This window comes from Mesoplodon bidens (assembly GCF_964165515.1).
Source record: "Mesoplodon bidens genome assembly, chromosome: X".
NCBI classification, from domain to species: Eukaryota; Metazoa; Chordata; class Mammalia; order Artiodactyla; family Ziphiidae; genus Mesoplodon; species Mesoplodon bidens.
Window position 1 is genome coordinate 4,415,182 of NC_138163.1, and position 15,157 is coordinate 4,430,338.

General features: G+C 43.0%; 1 protein-coding gene across 1 annotated transcript in view; it reads right to left on the reverse strand.

The window, feature by feature from the left end:
* AFF2 (ALF transcription elongation factor 2) overlaps positions 1–15,157 on the reverse strand; it is a 504,257-nt gene that overhangs the window by 95,532 nt on the left and 393,568 nt on the right. The window lies entirely within an intron of this gene.

Below are 15,157 nucleotides of genomic sequence, written 5' to 3' on the forward strand. Positions count from 1 at the left end.
AATGCTCTTCAGAAACATGAGGAGCTAACCAAGGCAGGCTGCTGGAGATAAGCAGACCGGAGACCCAGAAAGCAATTTTCCTCTCCCAGGGAGCGTGGTTACTGGTCCAAGCGCAGTTTTCAGACACAGGCGGGCACTGCCAGGGCTGCCTGGGAAATTCAGCAGTGCCTGTGAGAGTGGGCCCTTAGGTTCATAACTCCATCCGCCTCTCTCCACTTTTCCTCCAATTTTTTTTTAACCTGAGCCCTGTGCTTGTGGAAAACAGCGATCCTTAAGAACTCCCCCACTCCCACTCCATCCTTTCACGTTCTGGAAAATGGCTAATTTCAAAGGACCACACTGCCATCCACATTCTGAGATAAGACTCAACTCCGTCCTTCCTCATGACTCCCCTAAGTTTCCTGGATGGTTCTCCTTTCTATTTGGGCTGACCATCTGTTGATCACTAGAAAGGGACTGATGATTTATTGAGACCTTGTCTCTGTTGGGTGAAAGAGGACAGAGAATCTGGTTTACTGTTCTTTTTTGTGAGTGTATTTTGAGCTCAAATAAATTGAGAATGTATACCCACTGAGAAGAGACCAGGTCTTTAAAATGGACGTGTGAACTTTGTATATGCTTGACTTATGGCTGAAATTTTAGAATTAAAACTATAAGCTCTCTGTATCTGTCTGTATGTTTATATGTCTGTGATTCAGAAAAGTCTTTCCCTCTAATTATGTGAATATGTAATATTTTCCTACCTCCAGATAATACCAACCAACTAGATTTTAAATCCCTTACACTAAAGGAGCTCATTGTGATTGGCTTAGAGATAAGTAAGTATTCACATAATTGGACATTCAATATTTCAGAAATATCTCATCTCCCTCCTCCGTGTGCACCTGCTTGGCTTATGACAGGGTGTGGAGGCAGACACAGAGGGAATGGTCATGGGCACATCTGGGGATTTTTAGATCTCTGGTGGGAGACCGTTTACCCTGCATTGCTCTGGCCGCCTGGCTGCACCTGCCCAGTGATAGAAAGGCCAAAGTATCCATTTCTAAAATCATTTTTATTAGCAGATACCACAAAAGGGCAAGGGCTGACCGATGGCTTGGATCAATTTCCTCCCGTGGAACCCTTAAGAAAACACACACGAAATCATCGAGATGAGGAAGTCTCTGGGCCTCTCGGCCTGTGTGCCTTAGATATGGAGCCTGGTCCCAGTTTATTGCTGAGCCCATTGATCTGTGTACAGTCCATTTATCATTCATGAAAAGAGCTAGTGATCTTCACAGTATATTAGAAGAAACAACTCAGATCATCTGTCAACAGCCCTCTTATTTCTGTTTCCCTCTCCACAGGGACTGCATCTCCTTCGATTCTTCTGGAATTAAAATGTTGCTAAGCAACACAGCTGGGGGCGCTGATGGCAGAATGGCTACAGTCTATCAAACTGTTTAAGCACCTGGAGGGTTATAGTGATGATTTTTTCATACTTCTGTAGCATAATTATGTAATCAGAACCAAACTTGTACCCTGCCAAACTCTTTCAGGCTGTAGAAATAACATTCAGTTTGGGGAGCATTGAAGCAGCGGTTTGCCAACCTCAGGGCTCTTCAGACTCTTTTAAAAGGTATCCATTTGGAGACCTTTTTATCTGTGAATCCTAAAGGTGGGTGAGGGCTAAGAGATGAAGAGAATACTGCTATAAATCAGAAGGCAGAGGCAACCACTTGTAACAGAGACTATTTATAATCTAACATTGGACTTGACATTCTGAATGACCAAGGCATAAGCATACTGAACCTTTCTATGCATAACAACAACTCAGTGCACTTCGAAGCAATTTGTTTTAAATCAATGAAATACTTCCCCAGTTTAGACATTAGTGTTGGAAATCCAAGTCCTTCTCTTCTATTAAGTCTCAGGTTCTGTTTCTAGATAAATACCCATTAATATTTGGGCACTTTCTTTGGCTCGGTAGGCAAAAATCATTTTCTCACCATCTGTGCCTGAGGTTGAATTTTGGCAAGTATAGTGAGAAAGAGAGGGAATGAGGTAACAGGTGAAAATGAGAAAACAAGGACTATGCGTCTGGCTGGCCCAGTCATCTCTCACAGGTGTTCAGGGTATGAATGCCTGTCTCTGAGCAGTCCCTTAAAGGATGCTGAAAGGAAGAGCCAGATGCTGGCAACGAGTGGGGGAGTGACCTTGACCTTCACTACAGAAGCGCAGCCAGTCTGAACGCCCACGCTGGCCTTTTCTACCACCTTTTCTCCCCCAGTCCTGGCGGGTGGAATAGGATATGGCAGCGGGCTGAAGACAGGCCATTGTGGAAATCACGTGAATACACTTTTCCCAATCCCTTAAAATCCAAACAAATCTGTTCTTAAAGGAGACACAGATTATCACAAAGTAATGGACATGGTGTTCCAGTGGTTTCCTTTTAAAGCTAGATGTGATGGGCTGAGCATGCCACTGGCAGAAGACGGGGAGGAGAGAAATCAAAGTGACATTGCTTAACCTAGCTTTGATTCAGTGACATGTTTTCTGAAAAGTCTTCTCTTCTCTGTGTGTCGGGACTGTCACTTAGACCTGGTTATTTTTCTCTAATCAGGAGGCATATAATCATGTTCAAGGCCAGTTTCTTTGAAACACATGTCTTTTTAATACAGTCATTATAGGAAAATAACTTCATTCAAATTAATTTTTTCCGGGTTGCTTGGATAGTGATGGAAAATAGGCTGAGAGGTTTTCTTTGGAGATTAACCCAGGATCATTCCAGAGTCCTCAGAGCTCTAGTGAGATGCTCTCATGTCACCCTCCTGTGCACTCATCTCCAAATGAAATGGTTGCAGGGGGTGTCCGCCAGGCATGAGAAACGGCTCACCATTTGTGATCTCCACTTCCACTGTAACTTGACTTTTTTTTTTTTTTTTTTTGCGGTACGCGGGCCTCTCACTGTTGTAGCCTCTCCCATTGCAGAGCACAGGCTCCGGATGCGCAGGCTCAGGGGCCATGGCTCACGGGCCCAGCCGCTCCACGGCACGTGGGATCTTCCCGGACCGGGGCACGAACCCGTGTCCCCTGCATCGGCAGGCGGACTCTCAACCACTGCGCCACCAGGGAAGCCCTGACTTTGTTTTAAGCACGCTATAAGGAATTATTAAGAGACTTCGAAGAAAAGTTAAGTGAATTATTTGCATGCAAAATATATATGGCTTTAAGGTAAAAGAACTAGTCTAGAAAATATACAAGGAGAAAATTCCTCTTTTCCTTTTATACAAGTTCCAGATACATGTTCAAGAATGTGATATACCCTGCAAAAGGAGGGAAATCAAAATGAAATGATACAGTGCGATTCACCAAGCATTAAGAGGGTTACATATTGGGATTACAGCTAACTTTGAGTTTAAAACATACATTAAAGTAATTTAAACTGATTGGAAAATGGAGGCTAGATAGTTAACACTTATGCTGCTTTAATTTGTAATGTCTATATGCTTTTTAAAACCTATATTCTACTTATTTCATGCCACGTTTCCCTGACATGATACTTATCTTGCCATCAAGGAAGTTCCAACATAAGATAGGAGGATAAAGGGACTTCCCTAGTGGCACAGTGGTTAAGAATCCACCTGCCAATGCAGGGGACACGGGTTCGAGCCCTGGTCCGGGAAGATCCCACATGCCGTGGAGCAGCTAAGCCCGTGTGCCACAACTACTGAGCCTGCGCTCTAGAGCCGGCGAGCCACAACTACTGAGCCCGCGTGCCTAGAGCCGGTGCTCTGCAACAAGAGAAGCCACTGTGACGAGAAGCCCACGCACTGCAACGAAGACGCAATGCAGCCAAAAATAAATAAATAAATAAATTTTAAAAAGATAAGATGATAAAATAAATTAAGATGTTAAAAAACATACTCCAATATGGTGCAACAAGATGCAATGGGCTATAAGTGGAAAGAGTGCTGTGCTAGAAATCCACAGACCTGGGTTCTGCTACCAGCTTTGCCATTTCCTATCATCATGATGTTAGTGATGCGGCTAACACCTGTGAGCCTCAGTTTCCTCATTTTAAAAATGAAGACCATCATTCCTGCCTTGTCTACATCAAGGGTGGTTGTGAGTAGCCAACATCGACGACAGTGCTCTAGAAACCACAGCATGCTAAGCAAAAAAGTGCATCTTGATTGCGACCGCATAGGCGTCAGTGCATACATTTTTATTTTTACTGGACTGCAGTTGATTTAGAATGTTGTGTTAGTTTCAGGTGTACAGCAAGGTGATTCAGATACATATCATTTTCAAATTTTTCCATTATAGTTTATTATGGGATATTGAATATAGTTCCCTGTGCTATACAGTAGGTCCTTGTTGGTTATCTGTTTTATACATAGTAGTGTGTATCTGTTAATCCTGAACTCCTAATTTATCCCTCCCCCAGCCCTTTTCCCCTTTGGTAACTAGAACTTATGGTGCATACATTTTTATAGCCAGAGAGTTGATGGGCTTTCTGACCAGTGACCAGGTTGTAGTATCAATCTGTAGTATCAAATCTATGCAACGAGGATTACAGAAGCCATTCAGTTTCTCTCTCCATATCAGAAGCAGTTCTGGGGTGAACAGAATGCTCCTGTCTGTAAAGTCCTACTCGATGAAGACTCTGATGTGTTTAGATCCTGCCAGGCCTAGCCCGGCAGGAGAGAGGGCCCTCTACCCTCACACAGGCCTCTGCCCTGAACCTTCTTGGGATTGGTGTTGGTGGTAGAGATGTCAGGACACCCGAGACTGTGGAGGCGCAAGTGCACATGCTATTGCCCCTCACACTCTCTCCTCCTGCAAGGAAGCCTAGGAAGCATCGTTCTTTTCGCAGTGACTTCTTCATCAGCCATCCCTCCTCTCACACCCACTCCAGCAGGGCTCTTTGCTTTTTCATTAACATTTGACCCTGAGGTTGGGAAGCCCTGAGGATGCTACCCTCAGTGAACCTCCTCCATGATATGGCAGCTTGAGAAATTATATTCCCAGGGAGAAGACACTCATCTCGTTCCAAGGGGTATTTATGAGCCAATTCTTGTCTCATTACCAGCATTGTATTCTTCTTGGTATCCTGCTAAGCGGCAAATTTACTTCCTCAGGAGGGATGATGTGGCTAAGGACGTGCTTAGAGTTGCTCACTCATTAAATCTAGCTTCCTAAAAAGAAGAAGGACCTTGTCTTTCTGTTACATGGAGAATCCTTTTGCTGCACCAAAGCTGAAGTGACTCGAGGGCCACAGTGAATTACATGAACCATCAAATGTAGTTATCGTGAAAGAATAGAAAGAAGGAAGGGAGGAAGGAAGGAAGGAAAGTGGCTCTCTATTGAGCCCCATCCTCCAGGGCAGACAGAACATCATATTTCTTTAGGGAGAAAATACTACGTATAAAGCACTTAGGAAACTTGCTAGTCATCTTCTATATACTGACTGAACTTTTACAAAATTCTTCGGTAAGTAATTCTGCCCCAGTGATTACATGTCATGAACTGTTACTTTAGTCCAATAGACAAGTATGCTATATTCATAAAAATATTTGGAGAATATTTTTGGGCTTTTAAGAAGCATTCCCTGAACATTTATATCCAGACTTATGAGGTTACACCCCCTGAGACTGACAGAAAACAAACTCAGTGTAATATGTTTCCTGTCTGTTGAGACCATCAAAGTGAGCACTTAGGAGGCCTAGAGAGATTGGCGCTATGGACTCATTTTACAAGGCTACGTAGTCAGGGACTGCTTTCCTCCGTAATCAATAATCATACCGTTGGTGAAGCATAAAATGCGATTCTATTACCATTGTTTTGCATGCCTTTTACATTTCCTGTTTATATGTTTTTTCCTGGCATTCTACTAGCAGACACACCCAAACTGCATCTATACAATACATTTCTTGATAAAAAGTGAAAAGTCCATCATTCAGATAGTTTCAAATAACTGGATACTATGCATTATGGAAAGAAGACAGAAGAGCAATTGACTGCACTGGTTTTGTATTTCTATGTTTTACCTTTAATTTTTCATGGGGCAACTCTGCGAGACACAGCCATACCTTCATTTAGTGGCATGTACTGGTAAACTGCATTGATTGCTAAGTTCAGAAGAGAAGCTCCTCTATTAACAAATGAACTCATCATTAGGGTATTCAGATGGTCGAAAATCAATACCTACCGAATTGGTTAAATCAATTAAAGAGACATATCCTGAGAGCACTTGCACAAATATAAAAATGAATTGCTTAATTGCAGCATTTAAATAGATTTCACCGGAATGAGTAAAACATCAAGAGGCTTATATTATATCCTATGGGCTGAGGTATCAGCTGGCAGCACGCACACACACCCAGGATTGCAGCTTAACAGGAGAAAATGTCACTCAGCATTTTGCAACACCTGGATGCCTGCCTGGATTTCCGACTTTACAGCCAGGGATGACAATCTCTAGGAAGACACTCCCCACTATATTTAATCCTCTGGATGAGTGCCCAGGAGGGAACATGGAAACATCCTGTATTTGAATCTTGAACCTGAAAGAAGCAAAAACATCTTCCCTAGCTTTAGAGCATTGGGCTTCTCCGATTTTAATTTAATTCATTGCTTTTCGATGCATACACGATGTAGGCCTGTGCTAGACACCATGGGGGCAGGATTAAAATTTTGACAGGCAGAGATTGGAGGAAATTTGTTCCAGGTGTCCGGCACCTGATAGTCACTTCATAAACATGGGCTGGGTAAAAGAATCGGGGCTGATTGTGGAGTCTGAGAGGCCTGAGCACTGCTCCGGGAATGAGAGAGTGCCGGCGGGTCCCCAGCTCTGTGAAGAGAAGAGAAGAGGCCTCTGGAGGAAAAGCTAGGCTCCAGGACCGTGTGCATCTGGATCCATCCTGCAACTGCCCACGAGGCTCGGATTCATCCCCCAACGAGGAGGGAGTACAGAGCGGTCCAGACAGGGTACATTTCCATAGTGCTTTCCGGCAGAAGCTTGTGCCCTCCTCACTCTTCCTGCAGCTGTGGTCCTGCTGGAGACTTACTACTTGTCACTGGGACCACAGCCACTGCCTCTCCTTTGGGCCGCTGGTCTCTACAGTGTTACCCCCCATTTTATGCTCCCTTTGATCATGAATCCTCCATAGCTTCCCCAGGGTCATAGAATTCCTGATCAACTTCACCCAACCTGCAGCTCAAGACCCTGCCAAGGCCAGTTGAACACAGGCCTCGTAGCGGGTCCTACTTGTCCCTGCATGTGTAGGAGTTCTCTGAGGGTCTGGCCCCAAGATGATGGGATAACAGGACTCAGAAGTGCCTGCATTCCAGTAAGGCTTGCTCCCTCTAGGCTGACTCTTTTGCTGGATACAAAACCCTTTAGCAAGATGCATTTGTCAACTGGTGATTTTGTTTATAACTAAGGTTTTGATGTATTGTAACTTAATGAAAATGAACTGTCTTTGGTGAAGAAGCACGTTTCACTCCTAAGACTCATCTGTCGACACTAATCATTCTCTAAGTGGAGTGAATATGGAGACACGAGGCAGAGCAGCTCAGCATTGGCTTATTTATTCTGCCCATTAGAAGGGCCAAGGTAAGTGGCACTCAGTTATTCTGTTGCCCTGGGGTTTGTGGATTTGAAAATTCAATTTTCTTTCCCCCAGCCAATCCGAGCCCTCTTGCCCCTGATACTAGGGAGGCACCCCTCACAAAATGACACGTGTCCTTTGCTGGGAGATGATAAATACCTAATAGAGGCTCTCTCTCTACTATGTGTGACCAGGAGAATGGGAAGCGTATTCTTAGTGCATAGTAGGTACCCGATAATATAAGTATGCCAAAGCCTACATGGGAGCGAGTACTGATGATATACCTTCAGTACTAGCATACTAGTGTGTTCAGGCTTTCTGTCCCTTTAGAGCATATTATACTCTGGCCAAGGATGCTACAACCATTTTTATCATCAATCTGTATTAGAAAACCCAGTAATCCTTCCACCCTCGTTTCTCCTTTATTCTCACACTACAACTACACTCACAACACTCCCCTCGTTTCTCCTTTATTCTCACACTATGACTATACTCACAACACTCTGACACCAGATGTGTGTGGGGTTTTCCCACACCACGCAAAGTTCTGTAACGCCAGCTAGGTGTCCCGCTATTTAACTCAATTCTGACACTGTCTACCTGGAGAGAGCATCACATCCCACTGGTTAAGGGCTCCGTCCCACAGGACTGCCTCCGCCCACTTCAGATGCCAGTCTCAAGCCCAAGTTGTCACCTATGCTTCTGATTAATCGGCTTATACATCAGAGGTTCCAATAACCCCCCCCCGGAAGCTCCACGAACCCCATACATTCTCCGTAAAGAATGGGAGGGTGGGCTTGGGAATGCCAAGCTTCCACTCATGGCTTGGTCTTTCTGGTGGCCAGCTGGCCCACATCCAGGAGCCTACCAAGAGTCACCTCATTAGAACAAAAGACACTCCTATCACCCAGGAAATTCCAGGGGATGTAGGACCCTGGGTCAGGAACCAGGGTCAGAGACCAAATACTAGAACAAAAGATGCTCCTAATGCTCTTATGACTTAGGAAATTACGAAGGATTTAGGAGCTCTGTGCTGGGAACCAGGGGCAGAGACCAATGTGTATATTCTCTGTTATTTCACAATACAACTGACTTCTCTGTGCCTCGGTGCCCTTGTTGGCAAAATTAGGCAGCTGGAGTAAAGACTCTCTGTGGTCATTTTAAGGTCTGGTAGTCTATGTTTTAATACACACACAAGTATTTCAGCATATATATATATATATATATATATATATATATATATATATATATACACACACACACACACACATAATATATATACATATACGATTCAGGGATAAATATGGAACCTCTATTGTGGAGTCAAGCTCCATTAGCAAGAAATAAGATCTATGAGCAAGTTTATAAATGTTTATATCTAATGTTCCAAAGACTCCTATGAGATACTTCATGATACATGCGTTATGCCATGCCGTATGCTTTGGAAAGGTCTGCTGCTTTTATCTGCCCACCCACTTGAATTTTGAATCTTTAACCTAGGATTGCTAGCTAATCTCAAATTTGGATACCTGTTCTGTGTGCTTACAGTGCTTCTGCTCTTTGCTCTTGCTAAATAAATAGAAATAAATAAATACATCTGCTTAAGAAGAAGACAGATTCTGCTTTCCATTCATGACAAGATTCCTGGGTGTCTGCAGCCTACCTGATAGATTTTCCAGCAGATGGCAGATATTTGGGGAACAGAATAAAGCATTCCTAGGCCCTAAACCAAAGCCCCAGAACATTTTTCCAAGCCAGCATCTAAATTTCAAAATCTTACATTTTCAGTTTGGCAAAGAGTTTTTATTACTGGAGACATTCGTACTGCTCTAACAGATGCTAGAACCCTGATTGAACTCAAAACGTGGACACCTCCAATAAACTTAGGTACACGTGGTACACTGCCTGGGGGTTGTTAGCTGATGACTAAGCCAGAACCCTCCAGGCTGCAGCCATGGATTTGGGACCAAAACTGGGGCAATGAAGGGGCTTAAGGAAAAGAGCAAGCTTGGACCAAAGAAAGAGTGGGGATGAGAGGGGCGAGAGGAACGATGCTGGCCAGCCATTTCCTGCAGCCCAGAGGTAGCGACAAGGGTAACATGGTGACACCTGTTCTTTCCAGCACTTTGATTCCAATTGACTTAATGATTCCCTGCTTCCCAGAGGTGGCTGCTACTCCCCCTACCACCCTCTGTACAGCGCCAGATATGTGCCGTGTGCTCTCTGTAGACAAAAGGCTGTGGTCATCCCTGTCCTACTGGAGAGTTATCGTTTCTGAAAGAACAAATTGTACACATTTTTGTTTCCACTTGGACCTTGGGGCAAGCAGCACATCCTCGCCAATGTGTGATTTAAGGCCATGGTGAGAAAGTGTTACGCTAAGCAAAACAGCCATTGGGTTTGCGATGGAAATGCTCATAGATGGACACTTCCTAAGTGGTAGTGGATGTTAGTATCTGGTCATCAGCAGTGACGGACATGACACGTGTGCAGACGTTGTGCTCCTCTGCATCTGTGTGCTCAAAGCATTTTATGAAGATTACAATAAAAAGGCAATCTATGGAGATTACGAGTCAAAATATTTGGCACTAAAAGAAGACCTAATTACAATGAAAAAATTCAGCAAGCAGGTTTCTAAACAGTCATAGACTTGCCTGGAGCATATTAAAAATCACATCATAAAGCAATTTCTTATAATCTAGTCTCTATGCTAATACAGCCAAATGGAAAACACAATCTTGGGAATATGAAGGCCAATGTTATTCTATTAACCTTATATGTTATCCTATTTACTTTCCTGTCTTTAATGAATAAATTAAAATATCCGTACAGATTTTACTCTGCTACCTTCTGCAGCCTTCACAGCCCAAACGCCATCATTTTGTGGGGCATTTCAATGAAAGGCAATGACAGATAAACTGTTTACATTAAAAGACTCTATCAAAGTTATTTTGCACCCGGTTTCATCCTAATCCACCCGCTTTTTTTATAACCCTGACGGGCTGACCTCTCTTGCTGTGGGTGCTATGTTGATATCATTATGGAAGAGGCCTTCCCCAGCCTTTCTGCTGATAACAAAGTAAATGGAAATGTAGAGAAACCTTGGGGAGGCAACAACTTGTTCAGCGTGATGAGAAGAACTGTGGCCAAAAAATACGAAGCATTACAGCAGGGAAGAGTATCTGTTGTCACAACGAATGAATTCACTGCAGCGCATCAGGGGCCAGCTGAGAGCAGCAGTAAAATGTATTGCCCCCCTTTTCATTAGCAAACTTTAAACAGAAAAGTGGGCTTGAATTTCACTTAGCCACTAGGTTTGGAAAGTTCAGTATGCATCCCAGGTACAAGGAACACATCCCAAAGCTGCCAGAATGTTCAGATTTTCTGCTACCGTGTAATTCATTTCCTATGCAATGATCAGATAACAACCTAGCCAGTGAGCTGGTCCCACAATAAGAACAAAAACAAATAAACAAAAATGAATCAAGTATAAAACCCAAATCAAGAACCTGGATTAAAAGCAAGCTGTTTCATGTGTGAGGTAATTAGTGATCCTCAGACAAAAAGTAAAATTATGAAGTGGAGGAAAAGAGCTCGAAGACAATATTTTTCTGTAAATGTTCACAGGCTTGAGGTGCAGCTCTGCTACTAGCGTCTAGTTGAAAAGTCCACACGTACCCAGTAACATGCTTTGAATTAAGTACCACATTGCTAAGGGCAATCCCTTGGCAGAAAAAGAAAGAAGATTGGGTTAAATAAAATTGGGTACATCGGAGCTACTTACGATAATGTGTCCAGACACAACTCATTAGAATGTCTTTGTGCTCAAAGCAAATTGAAATTGTTCAGCTCTGTTTTTAAAGCACCATCACACAACTCCAAGCTTTATCTATAGAGTCCTTTAGCTGAGCCTGGTCACTAATTGAACATTTCCAGCCATAGTGCCCGTTTTCAGAATTTCTAACTGGGCTAAATGAAGTCACCTAAGGTTTCAGTTTCATTCACATTAATCATAAGATGGTATTAATATTAGAATTCCCTAAAGGTCATTTCTAACAATACCTATTTCTTTTATGGCCTTTATAATGCTAAAGTCTGACGCTGCTAAAGCCAGTCTGAGATGATTAGGGCATGGGAGGGCCGTGCCCAGATCTAACCCAGCTTCAAAACCCAGGCATCACAGACCATCCTGCTGCCAGAGCATAACAGACATTACATGCTTCAAGTTGCGTAAATCAAACATCAGGATAACACGCAAGGAAACATCAAGAAGATGTTTACCTGGCTCTATGAATATGTACTGGAGGGGGCTCTGGAGTTGGGCCACCACACATTCCAGAAGCCTTTGGAATAGGTCAAATTGTGGATAGGTTAAAACTTCAAAAATGGCAATTTTAATAAACCTGTCAATACAATTTCTTTGTTAAAAAAACATTTGTGACTGACCAGGCTACTCATATTGAAAGAGAAGCACCAGGTCTATATCTTTAGATCTTTCACTGAACTGCAAACACAGCATCAATAACTGCTTCTCAGTTGTAAATGAGAATTGATTCCAGGTTTAACCCCTCATTTTCAGGAGTTCTTTTAATCCCGAGAAACATAAGAAGAAAAATGGACTGAAAGGAAAACTGCAGGTTCAGTGGTATGAGGGGCGAGGGTGTGCAGAGAACCCCACACCGATGCACATGCAGGAAGCCTGTCCTACTGGATCGTGCTGTGCTCAAGCCAAACCCCAGGGGACTCATCACAGCATCACTGCCTGCTGTGCATGACTGGCTTGAAAATGGCAATTCAGTAACTGTTGTATGGAGAAGGCCAGGGTTGGGTTTCATATTTATGATGCCAAGAGTGGCAGCTGAGAAGGAAAATGCAGTCAGCTGGCTAATGGACATCATGGAGCCCCCCATATCCCAACCATGTTATTGTTTTAAATTTTTATTGAAATATAGTTCACTTACAAAAAAGAATATGTGTGTGTGTGTGTGTGTGTGTGTGTGTGTATAACTGAATCACTTTGCTCTACATCCAACCCTGTTATTGTCAAAAACAAAACAGAACATACTGCAACTCGTATGTTCATGCAGACTAAGTTCAAAACACTGCATCCAATTCAAACACTGTTCTGGAACATTCCAACGTCCGATGTCAACTTTAAGTAATTATTTATTTTCCATTCAGGGGAAGTTCCTGAGAGAAAACCAAGGTGAGAGTAGAGTGTCACAGCAGACCCTTATAGCCTTTCTCCAGGGCCCAGTGAGAACTCAGAAAGAGAAATAAGAACTGTGATCTGAAGGTATGACTCAGCTCTCCACCCATGTCAGTCCTTTGAAGAAAAACTCTTTTTCAGAGACACATAATTTTCCTGGAGGACTTGGTGCAGTGTCATTGGCAACCTGGCCTTTCTTCCTGGGATGTCTAGGTTAAAACTTGTCAGAGCTCAGAGGGGAGGAACGTCATTCATACCCAATGGATGTCTTTTGGGTGCAGTTAGGACATTCAACCCAGTTCCTAGCAGATCCCTCTGGGCACCAAGGCCAAAATGAAGGGCAAGATCTATTTACCAATGGACCCCAAAGAGGGGGCTTCCAGTTAATGTTTAAAAGGGCCATAAGGAAGAACAACCTCCGATCTGCGTAGCGTTTGTGGCTTTCAAAGCATTTTCTTATACACGATCTTTGTCTCGTCCTCATAATACTCCAATGAGTTAGGCGACAGTGGTTTATTCTAGTGTACTGGTGAGAGATCTGAGACTTTGAGATGTTAGGTGACTTGCCCGATGTCATGCAGCTATTACGTGACAGAGCTGGGATTGAAGTCCAGGCTTTTCTAGTCCAAAAACCATGCTCTTTTTAAACCATTTTAAAAATCTGAAGTATAGTTCATTTACAGTTTGTATTAGTTTCAGGTGTACAGCAAAGTGATTCAATTATACTTACATATATTGTTTTCTAGATTCTTTTCCATGATAGGTTATTACAAGATATTGAGTAGAGTTACAGTAGGTCCTTGTTGTTTATCTATTTTATACATAGTAGTGTGTATCTGTTAATCCCAAACTCCTAATTTATCCCTCCCCATCCCCTTTGGTAACCATAAGTTTGCAAAAGCCATATGCACTCAATGACTACACTTACAGTTCCTCATGCCTAGGTGCACACAGCTAATACATGTTAGGACAAGACAGAATCTTTTCATTCAAGTTTGCCACATACTGACTGTTTACCAGGTAGTTAATTTAGCAGCTCTCTTTAACATCCCATACCTTACAAGAAAAGGGAAAGTAATGGATCTAGTCTCTCAAATATGAGGCATTTTAGATTGTTCCTAGTAGTAGTAACGATGATGATGATGATCTTGATGATGGTGATGATGTAAAGTAGTGAGTACTTACTATGTGCTAACCATAGTGTCAAATGATTTGGCCTGTATTCATTCACTTAATCACTGAATCCTCACTATGACCCAATGAAGTAGGTGCTATTGCTACCTCTGTTACCTCCGTTTTACAGATACTTAGGTCTTCAGCCCAAGGTCAACCAACAAGTGACAGAGCCAGGATTCAAACCCATTCGACTACACACCTATGCTCTCTCGCTCACTCTCCTCCATGGCGCCAGTACTGCCACACTACTGATGTCCAAACCACATGGACACAGCTGCTTCCCAAATAGTCCCAACCGAGGGAGCAAAATGCAATGGGGAATGTGGAGAGAGCACGCAAACTTTTAACAAATATTTTCAGGGTAAAATCACCATGGCTTTTCCACTGAAACTATGTGCATATGTGATTGTGCATCTCTGACATAAAGAGTCACCAGAAGGTAAAATATCTGGTTAAAAATATATTTTACATCCCCGACTCTCTATGGCCGACCGTTTGGCATCTTTAGTTTGTATATTACGCTTCTCCCCTTCAGGCTTCCTCCTGTATTTTCCCGTTTGCAGGAATAATACTTAGCATTTAAACACATCCTAATTGTTCTATTTGTGTCTGTGCACAGGACCCGCTCAGTATGGCCAATACTGCCGTCAGGGGTGCTCGTGGTGGGGCAGGGAGAGGGGAGGGTGTTCTGATTGCAAGAGACTTGTGACTGAAATGTCAAATTAGAAACTGACACATCTCGACCCCGTGTTTCATTTTCATAGTTGCATTTGCAATGCATTCTCTTGGGATTCTTTATGTTGTAAACCATAGCATTAGGTCTTAAGAGCTTTGGGGGAAAGATTGGTGTGTACTCACCAAATCTGGGCAATTTGGGTTCAACGATTATGCATGAGATGATCTGAGGATGTCTCCAGAAAGCTAATGGCTTTTTTATTGAACCACATGTGCCTGAATGTAGCTACCAGGTTCTGAGAACGTTTCTAAGTATAATGACGGCTCAAACCAATGGTGTGGTCTGGTCCCTTGGACACATCATTTATTGTACCAATGCATTTGTTTGGACGTTTTTCCCTCCAATCATCCTGCCACAAATAGATGTGGCCGGAGATATGATGGTCCCAATTACAAGATGAGAGAATAGTACCATATGACCTATGTGGCACCATGTTATCTC